The 22308-nt window shown below is 35.8% G+C and overlaps 1 protein-coding gene across 5 annotated transcripts in view; it reads left to right on the forward strand.

Annotated features, from left to right (window-relative positions):
• CHRM3 (cholinergic receptor muscarinic 3) overlaps positions 1-22308 on the forward strand; it is a 502885-nt gene that overhangs the window by 154084 nt on the left and 326493 nt on the right. For all 5 annotated transcript variants that reach the window (XR_008998860.1, XM_036919345.2, XM_036919347.2 and 2 more), the window contains exon 2: positions 8014-8122. The gene's annotated coding sequence lies outside the window, so the exon portion shown is untranslated. The remainder of the gene's footprint in view (positions 1-8013; positions 8123-22308) is intronic.

The raw sequence follows: 22308 nt of genomic DNA on the forward strand, positions 1-22308 counted from the left end.
CTGAGGAAGAGGGCAGTTTTGTAAAGGATATATTCAACCACCTGGCCCTAGCAGTGAATGCTGGGCTTCTGTGTCCACCAGGCAGTTGCATGTTCGTGGAATTCACCAGCTCCTGCCAAGAATGTTGATAATCCTAATGGCGGTCTTCACTGTACAGATGCCCAGTTTAAGGACAACCTGTACATACACGCGTATGATCGGGGGAATTCCCATCCAAGCTTTTTATGTCCGGTGCCTTAGGACTATTGCTTGTCCTTTGTTTCTTAATTCTGTTCTGGATATCGATTTTTAAAACCTATTTTCTCTTATGTATAAGTGGAAAGGCCCTGCTTCTATCACACATTTAGAATGATATTTCCCTTACTTAAATGTGTAGGATAGAGAGGGGCTTGGACGGAGAGACAACTGTATACGTGGTATACTGAATCCTGAATGCAGTTTGCCATAAACAGCAAAACTTGCTGCCATTTTAATCCAAGATGATGTCGGCTTTCTGTCCTGAGAGCAAAGCATCCCGTTGCCCTAAGTGTTTAGGTAGCCTGACTTACTTAGTCCAGATAATGCTGAAATGTCTTCCATAGGGTGCTTACTACATTTGTCTTCTGCTCTGCCCTGACATTAAAGGATGTGTTATCACCTCCAAAGATGAAGGGACATTTGTTAAATCAGTAAATATTCTAACTCCAAAATGTACCTGAGACATCTCTTTACCCAAGATACTAATAAACCATCATCTTTTTGAAAACTATAATATCCACAGGAGGCAAGTATATGATTTCTGAGTCATAAATCACTTCCTTTCAAGACAAAACTAGGCAAGTGTCCAAAAACATTCTTGAAGATAGTCATCTAAATGTCCAGGACTGTAATGTGAAAAGAGAAAACTTCAACCTCAGTGATTTCTGTGTTTTTTTGGCTGCCTTCCTGTTTACTGTGCTTCCAGGGAACAAAGGCTTTCCAGGTTTCAGAGTCCGTTGTGCACTGGCTTCTCAAATGCTTGAAAGTTATAGTGCATGCTAGCAGACAGCTTAGAAGAAGTTGTAAGGGAGCCATTTCCATTTTAATCTAAATGTGTATTTTGCCTCTGTTGGTGTATTATGGAAGAAAGCTTCCACATTCCAGTAGTGGGCTCAACTAGGTCGTAAGATGATAATTAAGTGTGTTTTTCTTTTCCCTTCCCTTCCATTATTCTAAGTTTCCTCTCCTTAGACTCTATCTCTGGAATCCCTAGCATATTTCAAATGAGTCCGAGGTGTTCAGGGGTGGCTAATTTTGTTGCCCTTTGGTAAAGAAATACCCCTTTAACAACATCCCTAGTCTAGACACCTCTCAGTCTAGTAACAATTGTTTTTCTTTCTTCTTATTATCTATAAGTTAATGGGTACATTGGCACTAAAAATGGTCCCTCCTAACATTAAGATTCAGAAATTGATTCCGTTTGGTTCCCTGAGTTATTCTATTGCTGGTATTTAAGAATGTTTAGTTAAATAACCCTCTGATATGGGATATGGTCTGAAGGGTAATTTAATTCAGATTCTAGTTTCCTCCCTCTCAAACCCATGTCATGATTCCTTGCATGCTCAGGGTATGTTACAGTGAGTTCTACATTTACACAGTTCTACTCCTAGGAATCTTTCTTTTATTAATAAAAGAATCAGATATGGTGCACATGGTATGTGTGGGGTCATGGGGAAGACAGTGTAGCTCAGAGAAGACAAGTAGGGACTCTGTGGCATCTTACTACACTGATGGACAGTGACTGCAATGGGGTATGGAGGGGGACTCGATAATAAGGGTAAATGTAATAACCACAGTTTTTCTTGTGAAACCTTCATAAGAGTGTATATCAATAATATATTAATAAAAATAGATAAATCAAAGTAAAAATAAAATAATAGATAGATTAGGATTTGGTTCGTATCTTTGCCCACTCACTGGCTATGTAGCTTAAGATTTGGTCTATAGGAACCTCAGCTTCTGTGAAACACCAATAACCACTTGGGAAGACTGTGAAAAGGGAACAAATATGTGTGCTATGCACTCATCAAAGTGCTTGGCGTATGGGGAGACATGTGAGCAATGCCGATTATGATACCGCTCCTCCTAAAAGGACAAGGAGAAAGATGAGAGAAGGGAAGAGGAGGAGGAGGGGGAGAAGCAGAAGGAAGAAAAGAAGAAAGAGAAGAGGAGGAGCACATAATTGCTAAAATAATGCAGGTCGTTCCATAGCATTCAGGGAAAGTTTACCAAGTATCCCTTCCTTTTATTTATATAGTTCCCATCTTCAATGCAATTACAATGCTCCGTGAGAGTCTCCGAAAGGGACTCCCTACTTTCTCTCTGTCAGCCCTTTGCCTTACCTGTAACCACCTTTCTGCATTAGCTAGCCTCCACAGCACCCCTTGGTCGAACAGCTTGACCATCATGACAGCTCTGATTCATAAGACAGCCCTTTAATCAGCCTGCCGAATGGATGCTCCAACCCAACTAGATAATGCTGGAGTTAGGTATGAAACTTAAATAGAGCGAGAAGCTGCTGTCTCTGTTTTGTAAATTACATATGAAAACATCCACTGATTTTTGTCTAGTTAATTTAACTGTTTATACCGAAAATTATTAGAAAAGACTAATTGAACACCAAAAACACAAATGTGGAATAAACATAGAAGTTAATTTTCAATGTGACTAGTCTTTAAAGTTTAACAGCCAGTTAATATAAACGTGAAGTGATGGTGGCCTCATTGCAAATGTAAATGCAAATAAACCAATGCAGTAGCAATTGAAAACAGACTTCAAAATATACCTCTGACTTTGGTTATGTCTGAGCCTTTTTCACTAGGCTATAATTCTTTTGATTTATTCTTTCTTACCTTACCACTGCAGTTATCTAATGCAGTTAGTAAAATAGTTAATTCTAGTGGAACAGTAAATTTAATGTGTTAAGAAAAGAAAGAAAAAGTGCTTTTCAGATAACCCTTCAAATAATGGAAAAACTAGCTAAAAGGCCTATTTTCATCCAAAATAGCACAGGTTACCCCAGGCCAAACCATTATGTGCTCAAACCACGGATATATCAGGTGTGAAGACACTCTGAGCATAACCATGTGGGGAAGAAAAGCCACCCACTCACCCAGAAGAAGTTGCTTCTGATTCCCCGATAATGAGGTTTCATAGCAATGCAATCCAAGTCATTTTTTCTGTACTTTCTCTGATTAAACAGAATTCTTTCAATTTTTGTACCATTGTTCTGTTATAATGCAATGAGAATAAGAGAACATCAGTTGCTTAATGAGTGAGTAACCCTGGTTAGAACTGCCTTCAGATTTCTACCTGACGTTTGTGTGTCTGAAATGAAGAGCAGGAGGCTGGGCAGCCTCTGGAGGGTGAGCTTTGGGATAGTTGCCTGAGCCCAAATCAACATGATTTTGGGTCTCAGCTATCTTTTGGTTGATAACTTCTGTCATTATTCTTTTTGTGGATCTGCTAAAATAGGGCTCTCTCTCATATACACATGTGTTTGTGTGTGTGTATACATATATGTGTGTGCGCATGTATATGTATGGTATATGAGATATATATAAATCTTTGAATGCAGGAGTTAGTATCATCATGTGTTGATTGCTTATGCTAATTGGGAAATATTAAGGTAAACGATGTCTATTTTAAGTAGAGTAGAGAGTTTAAATGACTCCATTTCAAAGAAAACTTGGCTTTGATAATTCTTGGTTTTTAAATCTGCCTTATGAAATGTTTCCCTTTCCAATAGCAAAATAAATAAATAGACAAACAGCTCCTGTAGCTCAGAAGAAAAATGAAATTCCAAATGTGGAGAAAGTCTGGTATGTTACCACCACGTTTAGAAATGTATACATGTTGTATGTTTTTTTTAACATAAATTTGAACTCAGGTAAACACGTTCTTTCTCAAATAAATTGGTTAGTTTCAATTGTTATCTACAATCACATAACCTTATTATTTTCATCATACTGTCTTCCAATATTCACTAATTTTACCCTACATGAAATTATCTGTAACATTAAGGAGCCTATACGTAACATTTTGTATTCTGCATTTATATATAGCATAATTTCCATACTTATTATAGCAAAAAATAGCATAATGTAAATTTAACAATTTAACAATCCATAGAGATAAACTTTTTCCTTTTGTTGGGTTGTAGTTTTAATAATAGCAGTAACAACAACTATATCACTTATGTACAGTAAGTGTTCTGTTAGGAGCATCTTTTAACAAAGCAGAGACCAAGCCGAGTTTGTTATGGGAAATGCCTCGACCTCAGAATTTGATTTACTTAAGTCTCTACCCTCTGTGTGATATTAGTCAAGAAAAAACTCCCAATCATTTCCTCACCTTTAACTTCCTCCTCTGGAAGTATAAGAATAGCTGACTGAGCAGTTTTACCTCCCAGAGTCTGGCACATAGTAGATGTTTAAGAACTGGGAAAGACTGTGGTTGGAAACCACTCCTAAAGTTGGTTCACCCAAATCTATGAAAGGACGAGGTTCATTCTATGTTGTGTGTATTTCCAGATGGATTTCCAGGATAATGAATCATTCAGGGCCACCAACAGTGTGCTAAGTGTTCATTTTTATGCCCCAGATTCTCACCAAGTTTGCCTTCGCATCATCATTTTTCTGATTTTCATTCTTCATTGATTCTTTCAACAAATCATAGAGCTTGCCATGCACTTAGCATTTCTGAAGTCATCGTTAGACTCCAGATTGCAAATGGCACAAGGAAGGTGCTGTCTGTTCAACAAGAGTCAAAAGACTTGGGTTTGGTCTACACTGCTGAGCCAGTGCACGGGCAGAAATGTATGTGAGGTGTGTGTGTGTGTGTGTGTGTGTGTGTGTGTGTGTTTACACATATGTTTTCCCCATGAGGCTAGAGTTGGTCATTTGATATATCAATGAAGATGGCTGAGATATAACCTCCTGAGAAAGACACACACATGTAAACAGCTAATTCAGTGTGAATTCTAATAATAGATTGTGCACAAAATGTTGTGCCTGTATATTTCTCCCTAACAGATTAAGGATGATTACAGAATTTACTTCTGAATGAAAATTTTTTTTCCAAGTGAATACCAAATTACCCAGTAGATTAGGGAAGGGTCCAGAATTAAAAAGGGTACTCTACCCAGATGCAAAGTCAGGAGAGACTTGCATGTCTGATGGCCATTTTCCTATAGCTGTAATAATCATGGTAGGTAAATTAGTATCAGAACAGGATGGTGAGAAAGTAAGCAGGACCAATCCCAAAAGGAGATAGGAAGCTGGCAAATACTGTACACATCCCAAGTGACAGGCAGTAGGTTTGCTGGCCATGTTATGCATATTTTGTTGTGCAGCTGTCAGAATAACCCTTTTTTAGAGATGATAGAAATGAGACTTTGGATATGAAATTATCCAGGGTCATAGAACAAGAAACTAGTGAAATTGTGTTCAGAGGCAAGTCTTTGAGATAAAAAACATCCCTCTTATTTTCACCAAGATGCAATTAATAGTTAAATGGGAAACCACTTAAATGCCTTCTCATTTATTTGAGTTAAATTAAGTTCTCTGAAGATAAACCTTTGGGATTTTGTTCTGTATTGTCTGTTTATTTAGATCATAAAATAGTTGTTCTGCAAAACTTATTTTAACTGTGTTTGGGGCCTTTCAGACATAAATGTTTTTCTCTGTAAAGACAGCTATGGTTTCCTTATATTCTTTAGGTTCTTTTTTACAGCCTTTATGCTTTCATCTGTTTGCCTCTTCACCCTCCTTATCAATCCTTAAATATGGCCCATGATTTGCTCTTAAATGGGGTGGATAGAGTGTATTTTAATTGGCCTAGAGTTCTTCTGTTTGCATTTATAATCTTCTTTTTCAGACTCCAGCAAGAGGGCTGGTTATCTTAAGGGATCTGTCATTACAGAGGCTGGTGCATGTAAGGTGGAGAGTCAGAGCCCAGATGATCATGAAATCATCACCCAACATGTGGAACAATGACACACACTGCTGCCCAGCTTTCTCCATCGGGCCTCATTGCCCCAGCCTATGTGCCCAACTGAGTGTGACTCAAAGCTCCCTTCTGGTGCTTCCTCCAAGGAAGACCCTCTACTGCCCCCAGAGCACACTCTGCCATACCCTGAGCAGCTACTGCATTGCCCCTGGGGTGGTAAGGTCCTCTGTAGAGTATAGATTCCCTACCTCCTGCTTCCAGTCTGCCCTAAAGCACCCCCTTTTTCTATTAGCATCCCCTCCAAATTGAGAACTAACAATTTTCTAGACCAAAATCAGCCAACAGTTTCTATAAAGGGTCAGATAGTATGTATTTTTTACTTCATGACTCATATGTTTCCTGTCCCAAACCTCTCAACAATGCCACTGTGGCATGAAAGCAGGCATAGACAATATGTAAATGAATGGCTGTGGCTATGTTCCAATAAGACTTTATTTATAGACTCAGAAATTTGAATTTCAAATAATTTACATTATTCTTTTGATTTCTTTCAATAATTTAAAAATGTAAAAGCCATTCTTAGCTTATAGTCGACTCAAAAACAGGCCTCAGGCTGTAGTTTGCCAACCCCTGCTCAAGACTTAAACTCTTAACTTCTTCTGCAGGGTACCTTGGGATCTGACCATAGGGGCCTCCAGTCTGGCTGTTTCTCTACAGCATCTCAGTCCAGAGCAGCTTTCCTAGTGTCTCTGATCATGCAGTTTCTGCCCAGAGCCTTTAGCCAATAGGGTTTTCTCCTCTATTTGTTCAGTCTCCTCGCCTTGGGACCTGGCCATAGAGAAGGTAGTTAGGTTCTTCTGTTAGTTTGATATCTGATCTAGAAGTGAGAGGTGGATTTTTTTTTTTCTGTCTGTAAAATTTCTTTGCTATTTACCCTTTTTCTGTTCTTAAAGAACTTCTCCAACTGGAATAAATTTAACTGCTAATAATGACCCTGTAGTATCTTACTACACTGATAGAACAGTGACTGCAATAGAGGGTGAGGACTTGATAGTATGGTGAATGTTGAAACCACAGCGTTGTTTATGTGAAACCATCATAAGATTGTATATCAATGATACTTTAATAAAAAAATTAAACTACTAAATAGTTTGTCATTCTTTGAACATATTTAAGCCTCATTCACATGATTTTTCAGATTATTCTTTCTACCTTCTCCTCTTGAGATTGTGTTGCAAACAGGAAGATAATTTTGGCAAGAAAGAATTGACCATACCAAAGTGTTAATTTAGACCAAAAATATATGCCAATTCCTAGTTTCCTTGTTGCTATGTATTTGCTCATTTACATAGCAAATGCTTACATGTGCATGACACTCTATCCCAAAATGAGATCTTACTTTATATCTTGACATACAAAGATGAGTACAGTACCAGAGAACTACAGGGCAGACAGAGACCGGAGAGATGTCTCTGTATAATACTTGATATGTGTTGCTCATCTTGTAGGACACGTGGAACACAAGTAAGCATAAGAAGAGATGTGTGCACTGCAGACAATGTATGATATGGTGTAGAGTTCAGAGTATGGGGTCAGTTACTCTATCCTCTAAACTGTGAGGGTTGTAGTTATGGAAACTATCTATATTGTATCTTTGTTGTGAAGACTAAATAAAATTTCATATATAAGCATGCTATAATGCTTAGCACATAGGTCCTAAAATATATTCCACATCAGAGGATATTAAATTTGCTTTTTAGCATGTTTTGCTTCCTATTGGTAAATTCATAGCCTTCCAGTAATGTACCAGTTTACTACAAAATTTACTACTTCCTAATCAGACTTACTGAGTAACTATGTAGTGTGGTTCCCATGTATTCTGCATTGAGTGGAAAACAGTGGTGTGCAAATTAAGGTTCCTCCATTGGCTTGCTTATCAAACATCTTTTTTTTTTTTCTAATGCTAAGGTTAGTAAGATACTCTTATGTGAATTATATAAAATTATATTTATTGACTAACTCTGCCATTGCTTTTTGTCTGTTTAGATGTGAACAGTGATGGCACACATTTTGGTCACAAGTCGTTCAGTGGACTGTGGATTGACCAACCAGTATCCATTCCCATCATGATGTACACCACTAAGGCTCTTCACTAGTAAGTATTTTCTATTTAATGTCATTTATATGGTTATAAATTGAGATCTTCCACTGAGTATACATTTATAATGAAAAACTTGCAAGATGCATGTGTTCATGTTTATATTATTAAATATGGTTACATTTAGTTTATGTACCATCACATTGCAAAATGAAAGAGCAGGTTAAGATGTATCTATTACATGTATGTACTTATGTAAGTATGGAAGTATATATGTGACAGTGTAGGCAGAATACAGAAGTATAGAATTTTACCTCTTTTTAACTGAAAAAAAAAAGTCATTTCAAAGTTTCAATGTCGTTTGGTTCCTAATAGCATATAAATCTGGCAATGTAGGCCTTAAAAATTTTACCTGCTTTAATATTTTGAAAAAGTTCAATTTTTTTGTAGTTTTACCCAATAAAGTATCTGAGAACACTTCTAGACATACAAGTGCCATGTAGTAAATGACATAGGATGTTTGTGGTGTCATGGAAGGGAAATTTACTCAGTGTCAGAGCATTTCCAGCTCCAGCATTAGTCATCTAACTAGTCTCTTAAATTTCTTGGCCTCAGTTTCCTCATCTGCAAAATGAGAGAGTGTCTGCTTTACATAATTCATAAGATTACAGGTCAAATGAGATAATAATGTGAAATTACTAGTGAACTGTAAACCCCATAAAAAATAGTTGATATTTCTGTGGCTGACTAAAATTGTAAGTATGGAGCTAGAAAAAGTTGTGACCACAATTTTCATTTTAAATTGGTTAATATGGTCTAATATTTTGTATGTTATTCACCTAAGGGATAAATGAAAAAGACATACTTAATTTTAATTCATAATCCAAGTTAATTACTTGTATTTGAGAAAATTATGTTTAAATGAAATGATAAAATAACTATTTCTCTACACAGTGCACAGACCAGTCCCCACTGGCCACAAGAATTGGGTTTCTGCATCTGATCTCCAGGACATTTACTATCTTTCTAGATTTTATTTTTAGGTATTTACATTTAGAGGAGAAAAGATACATTATTTTTATGTATAGTTTAATTTCAAGATACTAAGGGAACAATGTAGAAATCTGATCAGATAATTCCCAGTTTAATATATTTAATTTCTCTGTATACTCTGAAATCTGACACCTCCTATGACCATTCTTCTTAGCTAACAAGAATACAGCTAGTCTGCTAAAACCCTGAAAATTAAAATATTAATAAGTGCATTTTGTAATATTGAGAAATACTTCTCCACTAAAATTAAACAATTTTTTAAATTAAACAAATTTTTTTAACAAACTTAGAGTTAAAAAATTAAGTAAGTTATTATACAACCAGACCAATGCAATGAAACTAGTTTGAAAATTATTTCCAGAAATTATATATAATTATCATTTAAGGAGCAGTGGTTTATCATGTGAATAATGTGTGTGCATATAAGTGAAAAACCTTAATAACATGTAACATATTCACTTGCTGATATTGTAGCATATAGTCCTTAAGATTGGGGATGATGTCTTGATTCACACTGCCTGGAGTTGAAATCCAGTTCCATCATTTTTCAGCTTTGTTGGACAAGTCATTTAACCTCTCTGCGCCTTATTTTACTCAGCTATAAAATGGGTCTAATAATAAGAGTATTTATCTCATAGGGTTGTATAAATTATGTGAGTTGATATAGTCAAGTACTTAGGAGCACTGTATGACACTTAGTAAGGAAACTAACCAGTATTAGTGGTTACTCTTCACTGGATGAGTGTAGGATTATGGTGATGGCCCCAGATTTTAGAGTCAGAAAACCTGAGGGTCAAACCATGTATTAATCTGTAGTGGAACCTGAAGTAGTTACTGAACCTTTTTAAAGTCTCAGTTTCTGAGAAATGAAACAAATAATTACAATATATTCCTACTGCTGTATTTAGGATGTATTTATTAAACCTGGCAAGGTATGGTAGCTTTGGCCTTCACAATTTGGAGTTGTGAAGATATCATCACAAATTATTATATAATATAATCTTAAAGTACTATAAATAAGGGATTCTTTGATTCTGAAAGCATCCTCGCCGTGTGTTACATTTAGGGGACTTTCAGAAATGAGCCCAATTAGAAGAATTGCTCTGTTAGACCCAGAATTTTTAAAAAGAAAAGACATATTTAAACCAAATTACAAAAGCAAATGTAACAAATACAGCATCCTGATTTAAAAAATAAAAATGACAAAAATCCATTGGCTTTTTAAGCCAATTAGGGAATATTAGATCAGTGTTTGAGTTGTTATGAAGATTGGGCTGTTACCACATTTAAAATAACTTTTCTTTCTGGAAATAAAGGGAGAAAAGAAGAAAGGTGGTGGAAACGTAGAACATGTGTCATCAAGAGGTGGTAACGTAGGGCTTGAACTTTCATGCTTATATAGAACAATTCTCTATGTGTTCTCATTATGAATCAGCATATTGTCTTTCAGGCTCATATTGAGGAAAATTCAGGGGTTGTAATGGGTGGCGTAATTCAAATGAGTTATAATTTGTTTCCAAGGTGGGAAATCCTGATAATTTGGGGCAATAATCTTTGCCAAGAGCCATCTGCCTGCTGCCCTGTGTCACTTAGAACCAAAAGCCAAGTCTCCTTCCCTTCTGTGTTAATTAAAAACCCTCTGAAACAATGACAATGTCTGCTTATCCATCCCTGTGTCCATCCACATCAGCAGCCAGAGAGTCTCTCACATGTAAACTTAATCTGACTTGTTTGTAATCCAGATTATACTGCTAAATGTTGCTTCACAAACTCCCTTTTATTCTTCTTGTTCATTTTTGCCATAGCTTCGGCCTTTGTAGACTTGGCCTGTAGCCAAGGACAGTCGTGGCTGTGGCAGTGGAAGGGGCTTATGTGGATAAAGGTTTAGAAGGTGCATTCCTGGCTAAGAGCCCACATACTAGGGACACAGGTGTAGGCTTAGCGGTGTTCTGCTGTCCGCACTGGGGGACCTAGGTGACAGACAACCACGGTGCTTTTTCTGACCTCCTTCCACAGTGGTCTGCATCCCATCATTCCATCGCCCCAGTCCTTCAGCATGGTCAACATTCACATTCTGAAGTTTCGTATTTAGGCTTTATGATATTTAAAAAAAAGAAAAATTGGAGTCATGGTGTTGGAATGTCAGTCCTGCTAAACAGACAGATTTTCCTGTCTCCCTACTTATTTCCACAGCCATTGAATATTTGTGATGTTTATCTTAAATATTATTTATGGCTTTGGAAATCTCCTAAAGGAGTCTGAGTCAGATACTCATCTAATACTTCATAAAACAGTATCTCTAAAAACAAAGAGAAGTGCAGTGTTTCATTCACCATCACAGTGCCCATGTTTGGAAAAGACATGGGGACAGTGGTGAATGAGCAGAGTGTACTCCAGGGCCAGAGAAACTGACTCATTAAAAGCTAGTGTCTGCTGAAGAGGGATGAGAAGTAGAATCAGATGAGCTGCAAATGCCCCAGGACAGTGTATGTAGCCACATGGCCCTTTCCCATTCTTCTGCTTCAGGTCACCCCTTACCAACCTTCCACCTACAAGCAACTTAGCACAACTGCACATGTGTGCCGTGAGCCTCCTAGTGCTTGTACTAGGAGGCTCTGTACAAGCTCTGATTCTTCCTTACAAACTCATTATACATGCTCTGCCATCTATGAAAACTTCCTTAATCCTTCTCTGAAAATGAACTCTTCCCTCCTTTCCCTTCTCCTCTATTCCATATGCATGCCTCTGTGATAGACCGCATCCACTTTTTTTGCAATAATTGGTTTTCATTTCCATCCTACTCCATCCAGGCTACTGAAACAGAACACTACCGACTGAGTGGCTTATAAACAACAGAAATTTATTTAGGTTGGGAAGTCCAACATCAAGGCACTGGCATATTTGATGTGTAATAAGGGTCTGCTTCCTAAAAGATCATCTTTTCACTGTGTCCTTGCATGATGTAAGCGGCACAGGAGCTCTCTAGGGGCTCTTCTATAAGGGCACTAAGCCCATTCATGAGGGCTCCACCCTCACAATCTACTCATATCCCCAAGGGCCTCATCCAGATGCTATCACACTGGGGATTAGAATTGAACAACTGAACTGGGGAGCAGGAAACAACCATTCAGTAGTGTCCATCTGTCCCATTACAGTCTTGGCTTACTAAGAGCATTCCTCTTCTTAGTCAGTCTTGTGTTTCCAGTGTGTAGTACTCAACAAGTAGTGGCTGATGAATGATTGAAACAATACATCCTCTCCTCAGATTGAACAGAAAATTGCACTTACCATGTCAAGAAGATTTCAAAGAAATGTCTTCCATATAAATACTAACTTAAAATTATTAATATAAATCTATAAAAAGCATAACCAGAAAAGTGTAAAGTGGCAACTTTTAACATATTATGATGTTTATATCATCTTTAACATTTTTAGCAAAAGATAACTGGAGTTTTGAAAATGTAAAACTGACTCTATTAATTTCCTTATTAGTTTGTTATTAAGCAAATTATTTTTAGAACATTTCAACAATGTTGAGAATTATTTGATCTCAGCTTGACTGACATTAGAATTATTTGCTCCAAGTATATTAGTAAGAAGAAAAAATTAAATAACTCTTAAGGTTTTATTTTATGATAGTAATTATTATATATATTATATAGTTATATAAACTATATAAATATATATTTTTTGAATTAATTTTTTTCAATATTTGAGACCTGAATTCATCATAAAACTACTCTTTCACTCTTTCTATATAGCATGTATACATACATACTCACACACATGTACACACTACACATATATATGTATTTCATATGATGGAAGGTACATATAATTCAGTCTGATTTGGGAAAGGTGGAATGTATATATTAAGTGTAATTAAACATTCCTATAGGTTTAAGCTGTTTTTTTTAAATAATGGAAAAACAACCAAGCCAAAATAAATCCCTCTAAGTCAGTAAACAAAACCCTAGTTAGGTAGCCACATAAAATTTCATATGAAACTTACTTTAGTAGCTGTATATATATCTCAGAGGAAGTCTTAAATTTTTTTAGTTTAAATGTTTATTTTTGAAAAGTACCATTTTAAAAGTAAAGACCATTTATTCCACTAAGCCAGTGTTTTAACACTCAGACACTCATTTTGTTATTTGGTGTACATCAGTCATGTACAGAGGAATCAGTATGGCTAACTAGGTAGAATTAAAAATAGCACAGGGTGTCCCAAACCATTAAGCTTTCACAGATAGATAAATGGAGAGCATTAAATGAATAGACATCTTTAAGAGAGGAAAATGAGGTGACAGTACTCCAGTTTTCAATGCATGAGCTATTTTAAATTGACATGCTTCAAGCAAAAAGGGATGATGTTTGAATGAATCATATATTAAGAATAGTCATCCAGTTGTGTAAGTAGAAATATGATAGAGAAGAGTAAAAATTATCACAGTATTAAAGCTTTGATATGCTCAAGGAGGTAGAGCAATACAGCAAGAATAATATATATTGAAAAAAGTGGTAATACTTTTTTATTATTCCTAAAGGTAGCACTTAAAAAAACTCCAGGTTGTTTCTTGATAACTTTTTAAGTCTCCATGTTGTGTATTTAAAGATTAGAGAATCTTGGTGCCTATTTCTGACAGTCATTCTTCTCAGCTAAAGAACTTACAGTTTTTGTTGAAATTAACAATAATAGTGGTGACTATCATCTACTGAGGGGTTCCACTGCCACCTCATCATTTACTCTTCACAACAGCTCTGCAAGGATGGCATTATCGTCCTTTACAAAGGAGAGGTATAATGTGCATTGTACACTACTGATTTATATGCATGCCTGTATGACCTAAATATATGACAGCCTCACCAGTCAGATGGGCAAATAAATGTGAGGTACGTAATATTTTGTGGAATAAGAAAACATTTTGTTTTTGAAATAAAATTAACTTTGAAAACATAATATGATTCAGGTTTTAAGCCATGCTTATGTAATATCCTGGAGAACAAATAGCTTATAAAATTAATTAAAGATTTCCCCTTCTATCCTTCTGCAGCAACTGATATAAATAAAAATGAGAATCTGCCTCTGATACATGTCCTCAGTGGCAGATGTAAGCAGGTGTCTTTCACGAGAATGAATGCATTAGCCGTTTTTAAGATTGGACAGTTTATGCTTAAAATCAAATAATCCTCATTTCACATGTTTTCTTATGTTTTATTTTTTCACATTAATGGTCAGTGTAAATGCCATGAAATCAGCATGTTTTCATAGTATAATTGATTGATTCCCCAAGATGAAGACTAAAATTCTTGGTCTCAACAAGTGTCTTCCGTACACCAGGCACTCTACCAAATATTTTCACATTAATTCTCTCCTTTCACCTCAATTAGTTGAAAAGAATTTTGTTGTATTATCTCATGTTTTGCTTATTTCTATGACGGACACGTATTACCAGTGTTTGAGTGCAGACTCTTTGACGTGCAGTCAACTGATTTGAAAACATAAATGTAATCATAAATAAGCCTTGGAAGCAGCGATACTTTTGAAGAAGCAGTGGTTTTAGTGCCTACTTTTTAATAGAAAAGATAATTTTACTATTTGGAAGTCATTTGAAATTTGAGGAGATTAAATTATCTGAAAAGAAAATCAAATCTTAAATTATGTTAAATATTTAACACTGGAGAACCCAGGTATTCCATATATTCATTCAACAAGTATTTATAGACTTTCTTCTACGTAGCAAACCCTGGGGCTGTGAACAAAAGAGTCCCTGTCCTCATGGAGCTTATATTTCTAGGTAGCCATTGGGGAGTATGGGGCAGGGGTGTGGAAAGGGAATAGAATGTGTCATGTGTGTGTTTATATAAACATAGATGTGTGTGTACATATGTATATGTGCACATATACATTTATATGTATTTTAGTGATTTCTATCATTAAATATATGTGAATACAAATAGTAACAAATTTAATTTTTAGTAAAAGAACTCCTTTTTGATAGCAAAAAGAGGTCTTGCATTGAACTTACCCTAAAGCACAGTTTTAGATTACAAAGTTGGAAATTTTACTCATCAAAACTTCATATTTTGATCATTTCCAGAAATGAAAATTTTGATAAACTATCTCAGTCTTCATTTTAAAATGGTTTGTGTGTTTCCTATCTTATTTTCTTTATTCATTTTAAGAGTATTTGTAGGTGTTTCAGAATCTAAAGGAGAAATCCCCAAGACTATTTGGTATATCATCAGAGTGCACTTAGAGTGATTATAGAGGCAGACAGAAACTTGAACAATACGAGACCCAAAGGGGAAAAAATTACACTGAAGGAAGAGAAGCAATTCCAATTTTGTGTTCTTTAATCAAAGTTGACCTCCTCCTTGTGCTGAAGCGTGGCATGATGAGTGTTGCACTTGCATTACCTAATCATGTGAAAGTTGATTGTAGAACCAGTCACTGATTCATATGCATTACTTAGTTAGAAATATAGTATCAGATTTACAATTAGAGCTTGTGACAAAAGGAACACTTCAAAAACTGGAAAAACAAAGTGTCAGCCATGCACTGTGCTGAGCCAGTTTCTGACTGGAAAGTGAGTCAGTCATTTTTAGTGATTTTTCGATATGATGTAATGACCTCTTTATTAAGCTTAACAAATAGATATTAAGCTCCATGTACTGAGATTCCTCTTTGGGGAGACAGAAAACATAACTATACCTTCTTTTAAAAAATATTTATTTTCTTTTCATGAAGCACAGGTTGATGTTGGAACACTTACCTACTTTTTAGGTTCTCCGAATACATGATTTTGGTGGCTTTCCCAAATCAGGATCATTCAACTTATATGCCATTGATGTAAAAATCACTGCTTGGCACAGAATGTGCCACAGATACTTTTGCATTCAGTCTTGATAATTCATTTAATTTAGCTTTCTAAAAAAATAAAGATGTAAAACATAATATAGTCAAATGACGATGTCTACTGGCTTTTTGATGATGAAACAAAAATGATATTGAGTAGAGGAGTGTTAATAGCACCCCAATGCCAATTTTGCCTTTTTCGACTACTCCATGTAGGGAGCAAAAATAAAGAGATTTCTGCCAAAGTAAAAGTTGTTCACAAAGTAATTATCGCTGGGTCCCCACCCTAAGTACTAATGACCTGCAAAGTGTAGCACTCTAATAATAGAGTAATTAATGGTGCATTTCAGTGCCTGCTATTAAACTTCATTAAGCAGATTATAGTAATGTCAGAGGCTTCCTTAAACTGGAACTACATCTGCAGCTTCTTCAAAGAGGAGGCATCTAAGATAGAAGTGTTAAGTCACAGGCAAGAAAAAACCCCTTGTCTATATTCCAGGTTGTTAGTTTGTTTATTTCAGTTTGGTTATAACTCTTCCTGGGAAATTAACACAAAGCAGGGCACATAGGAGGAAGCAAATAAATATTAGTTGGATTAAATAATGCTACTACTTATTAATTTATTTGAGAGATAAATTATAAATTTAGATTATATTAATAAAGGATTTTTTTAATGTTAAAAAGTAACTAGATCGTGAACTAAAATCTCATTATTTCATGCCTTGGGCTAGATTTACTACAACAAATTGTGTAAGTAGAATAACTCAAAAAAATTTTTTATTTTTAATTTTGTGCCTCTTAATCTGTAGTCCCAATACCCCCACATACCAGTTTTCCTTCCCATGAGCCATTATATGGCTGGGCTAAGGTTACTACATCCCAGGCCCAACACTGCTACATAACTTTGTTTTGCCAGCTCAGTGTACGATATTCTACCAATTATTTTAATTTTCCTATTAGTGTCTACTAATGTGTCCAAAACATTTTAAAGTTGTAAATCTTTCTTATTAGAAGCCATAGTCACCTCTGACCCAGACCATGCTGGCCACATGTATGTGACAACTTCCTGAAGTAAAGGACCAAGGGAATGGGGCACATTTATTCAGATTCTGTTAGGACCATACCCACTATTTGTTTTTCATTTAAGTATTTATTTTTAAGTCATTTGGTCCTTATAACAACCTTACAAAAGAGATACTGTACCCTTTTTTCAGAAGAGATGTCCTTTGAAAGATTATGATTCACAGAGCTAATAGTTTTTAAAACTGAAATCTATACCCAGGTATGGCTTGTGGTAAAGCCCACACTGTCAATGTGGCAATCATAGAAATAAAAAGTTTGTGTCTATTATCCAAACTTCCTGAGACTTAATGATTAAGTTTTAGTGCAGATTCTGGAAATTAGTGTCCTAGTTAGTTTTAAAAGAAACAAGTGTCATTCCTTTAAAAGGTTTCCACAGACTCAAATATTTGTTTTACTATGTAAAATTAAGTTTCTCGTCACAGGTAGTGAAATGGAGGAGACTGGAATTCATCATTTAAATAGGCAAGGAAACAATAAATTGCTGTTGGATGTTTCAACAAACTTTTTATTTATGCTGTTAATGTAATCAGACCATTATAGCTTTCACAGATGGAATTTATATTACCTTCTAGAACTCCTTACAGCTTCAGAGACCTGTCTACCTTCTCAAGAAGGGTAGTGTTTTCTTTATTCCAAGGCTGATGTGGAGCAACAAGGAAAGAGACCATGAAGAGATCCATCCAGGTGCAAATTCTCACTTAGTTTATATAATCAAAATTATGAATATTTATTTGCTTCTAAGAATAAGTAGATCTTAACAGAAATGGCTTACCTCAGATCAGAATGATGAGGTCAGCTTAGAGCATCCATAAAATTGTTGAATTTTCTTAAGTTACTGAGTAGTCATCAGAATGTCACTAAGATAACCAATATTTGGGAAGGCAAAGATAGAAGAGATACGAATGGCCTAAGTTAAACAAAAAAAAAATAGAAAGAGGTTTTAATTACTTTTATACTAGTTCTCCAGATATATGAATGGCCTTCTCATTGTTGCTTTTTTTTAATCCAAAAAATTTAATAGTATAATTTAATAATCATGGAAAATTCCAAATGGGTTCACAAAATTTTGATTTTTTTTTTTGTACAAAGGCAGTTAGTTATCTGTTTCAAGGAAAGAAGGCAAAATTTCAATGAAAAGGTTGTATTTTGTGACTTTAATCAAAAAGATATGGGTATAATGAACTGGAGAGTCTCTTTACGGTAATTCTGTAAGGATAGCTAAGTACACATTTGACAAGAGGCTATTTGTAGGAAGCTAATTTAGTGTGGAAACAAATAGTTGTGAAAAATGAGGAAATCCTTCTTGGAAAAAAAAGTGTGGCAGGATCACATCAAATAGGAGTGTTAGAGTAATTTACTATTCTAGGAAATCCAGCAGCTGGTTTATCTGAAGCATGCCTCTTTTTCATGAACACTGGAACAAGGACAGGAAATAGTTCAACAAGCATGCTGACTTTCCTCTAACAGATTTCTATAAAAACTTAGCGGAAAAAGATGATTTTTAGAAGCTCAATTCTTAGCCATTTTGGGAACTCTTTAATGAGGCAATACATATATTTCTAACTTTAGTTACTTAGAAATTATCCTAGAATGAAGATTTTCAGAATAGAATAAAGAGAAAAGGACACAAATTTGTGCTTATGTCATTCATAAAAAGTATACTATATTGAATTCAACACTTAGAATTAGTTCTACAGAATAATGAAGATTCTGGCTAAACATTGAGAAAACAATCCAGGCACATAACATAAAATAGAATTTATAAAACGTTTTATAAACTGCACTTGATTGTTTCAAATAAGGAACTAATAGGGCTGGTATAAATAGTAGTTGGAATCTCAAAAGGTCCAAGAATTGAAATAAAGAAAACATGTAAATCACACAGTAAAAAATGTATCTAGAAGAAACTTGGAAAAATATTTTAATGGAACAAATTATCTACAGGTAGGATTATCTTTTAAAAAAATAATCCCATGAGATTCAAATAGAATGTCTTTATAAAGTCCCACAAAGGAAAACATTTCCTTACTAAGGGCTACAGGATGGGAGAAATGGGAAGCTGTTCATCAAAGGGTATTAACACTGAGTGATAAGATGACTATATTCTGAGAATCTAGTGTACAGCATGGTGGCTATAGTTAATAACTATATTGTATACTTGAAATTTTCTAAAAGAATAGATCTTAAGCAATTCTCCAAAGAAGAAATTCAGATGGCCCACAGGCACATGAAAAGATGCTCCACATTGCTATTTATCAGGGAAATGCAAATTAAAACCATAATGAGATATCACCTCACACCAGTTAGAATGGCCAACATAGAAAAGTCTAGGAACAACAAATGCTGGCAAGGATGCAGAGAAAGGGGAATCCTCCTACACTGCTAGTGGGAAGGTAACTACTTCAACCATTGTGGAAAGCAATATGGAGTTTCCTCAAAAAACTAAAAATAGAAATACCATTTGACCCAGGAACTCCACTTCTAGGGATTTACCCAAAGAAAACAACTCAGATTCAAAAAGATATATGCACCCCTATGTTTATTGCAGCACTATTTACAATAGCCAAGATATGGAAGCAACCTAAGTGTCCATCAGTAGATGAATGGATAAAGAAGAGGTGGTACATATACACAAGGGAATATTATTCAGCCATAAGAAAGAAACGAATTCTACCATTTGCAACAACACTAATGGAGCTAGAGGGTATTATGCTCAGTGAAATAGGCCAGGCAGAGAAAGACAAACACCAAATGATTTCCCTTATTTGTGGAGTATAACAACAAAGCAAAACTGAAGGAACAAAATAGCAGCCAACTCACAGACTCCAAGAAGGGACTAGCAGTTACCAAAGGGGAGGGGTGTGGGAAGGTGGGTGGGGAGGGAGGGAGAAGGGGATTGTGGGTTATCATGATTGGTGCACATGGTATGTGTGGGGTCACGGGGAAGACAGTGTAGCTCAGAGAAGACAAGTAGGGACTCTGTGGCATCTTACTACACTGATGGACAGTGACTGCAATGGGGTTGGGGGGGGGAGACTTGATAATAGGGGTGAATATAATAACCGCATTGTTTTTCTTGTGAAACCTTCATAAGAGTGTATATTAATGATACCTTAATAAAAAAAAAGATCTTAAATGTTCTCATCACATCCAAAACTTCCATTTTCTTTAGTGATACAGAGTACTTACTTCTTTATTTCATTCTAAATGCTTTCTAAATATTTAATACCATTTTCTTTTCTCATGGTTAGCCACTCCACCTAACTGTATTTTTAAGTAACAAAGTGGATTTTTCATTGCAGTTTTTGCCTTTGCCTTGCTCCAGAATCATTAGAGACACGGCTACGCAAAAAGTATATGAAAACACTTTATAAAGGGTATATACCTCAGTTCATATGAGATGCTCCTTATGTATCTGTATATTTTTTGTATTGCATATGTATTATATACATACACATATTGTTTATTGTATATGTATACAAATTCTAGACTGTATTTGGGTTGAGGAGAACGGAACTCAAATGTGTGTATTACTGTCTGTCCTATTGCCAGTGTAAAAAATTACCATAAACTTTGTGGCTTAAACAACAGAGATTTATTCTTTTACAGTTCTGGAGGGCAGATGTCCAAAATTAAGGTGTTGATGGTACCACCCTCCCCCTGGAGGCTGAGGGGCATCTGTTCCTTGGCTGCTTCTAGGGCTGCCCTCAACCTGGGTTTGTGGCCACAACACACCTACCTCTGTCTCCATCTTCTCATCACCTCCGCCCCCTTGGGTCCAGTCTCCCTTTACCTTCCTCTTATACATGTAACATATTTAGGGTCCACCAAGATGATCCAGCATAACCTCCGCATCTCAAGATCCTCGACTTAGTCACATCCGCAGAGACCGTTTTTCCAAATAAGGTAATATTTACAGGTTCCAGAATCTGACCTCTCTGGCATTATTCATCCTAGTAGAGGCTGCAACATGTAGTTTCTTGTTTTTAAGCAGCTTGAAATCTAACGCCGTCTGTGAAATACATTGAATTGTAGGTGTTAACTAGAGGTTTGTTAAATAAAACTAATCAAAGCTGCCGTAGCTGAAAAACTGCAGGATAGGAGGTATTTGGGATGAAAAAAAATAGCTTTGTACCCAAATTGCTTTTTACCCCACATACTTCATCTGTTCTCAGTTCCTGAGGTTCTACTATAAAGCCCTATTGTTCTGTGCTAATGAAATGTTGTAGAAATCAAGTTTTAAGTGTTTGGGGAAAACTGATTTAATTTACTAAAAATTTACAAGGTTTCTTGACATGTTTTGCCCAAATGGTCCTTGTGATGTGTTTTGGAAGTAGATTGGGATGCTTACAAATTCCACCATTGAGTGAATAACTCTCTGTTGTTTTTGTTTTGTTTTCTGGTGATAATTTTCCTCACATTCAGGCAATTTGTTATTGTGATAAAGAATTAAAGAAGATAGCATAACAAGCTCTGATCTGGCCTTGTTTTATAGCATGTCAAACGGAGAAAATGATGTATGTTAAAATATCATGTTTGCAAAACACTGTTTTTGTTTCAGGCATCTTTCATATTGATTCTGCAGCACGTCTGCAAAAGCAGACCAAGCTATAGATGATAATGTGTATCCGGAGATTATGTCATTGTATCTGTTATTATGTTAATAAGTTTAAGTGAATTACCAGTGTCCAGCAAGACATTACTCACTTTGGAATGCATTCCACTAGCATTTATCATAGTAATAAGAGGGTAGAAAAGACATACTAGTTCCTTAAGTGGCAGCAATTAGACCTGATAATGGAAAAGAGACTGTAGTTATTAAAACGCATTAGATCTTCTGTATCAGAAGATCTCTTCTTTACCTAGCTGCTTACTATCAGTTCCTTTTAGTTCAAGTTCTTCTGTGAATGTTTTATCTTTGAAAAAGTCTTTGGTCCCAGGTTGATTGTTTACGTTTTATCCTAAATTGCTGTCAAATACAGTAGCACACAAATAATTTCCTATGGCACATGAAGATTTCTCCTAGGGCTGTAGATTTGAAGGGGGCTTGGGGGCTTCAAGGAAGTGTCCTTGCTTTCTCTTGACCAGATTTCATAGAGAAATGTTTGCAGTTCGGTTACTGACTTGCAAACTCTTGAGCCCTGCCAGGCTCCCCTAGCCTTGCAGTACAGTTGGTACATGGCAGAAAAGTGGCCTCATTTTACTGTGGAGCACAGCATGTACATCCTTGGGCACAAGGACCCTCTGG

The sequence above is a fragment of the Manis pentadactyla genome, chromosome 8, assembly GCF_030020395.1.
Source record: "Manis pentadactyla isolate mManPen7 chromosome 8, mManPen7.hap1, whole genome shotgun sequence".
NCBI lineage: Eukaryota > Metazoa > Chordata > Mammalia > Pholidota > Manidae > Manis > Manis pentadactyla.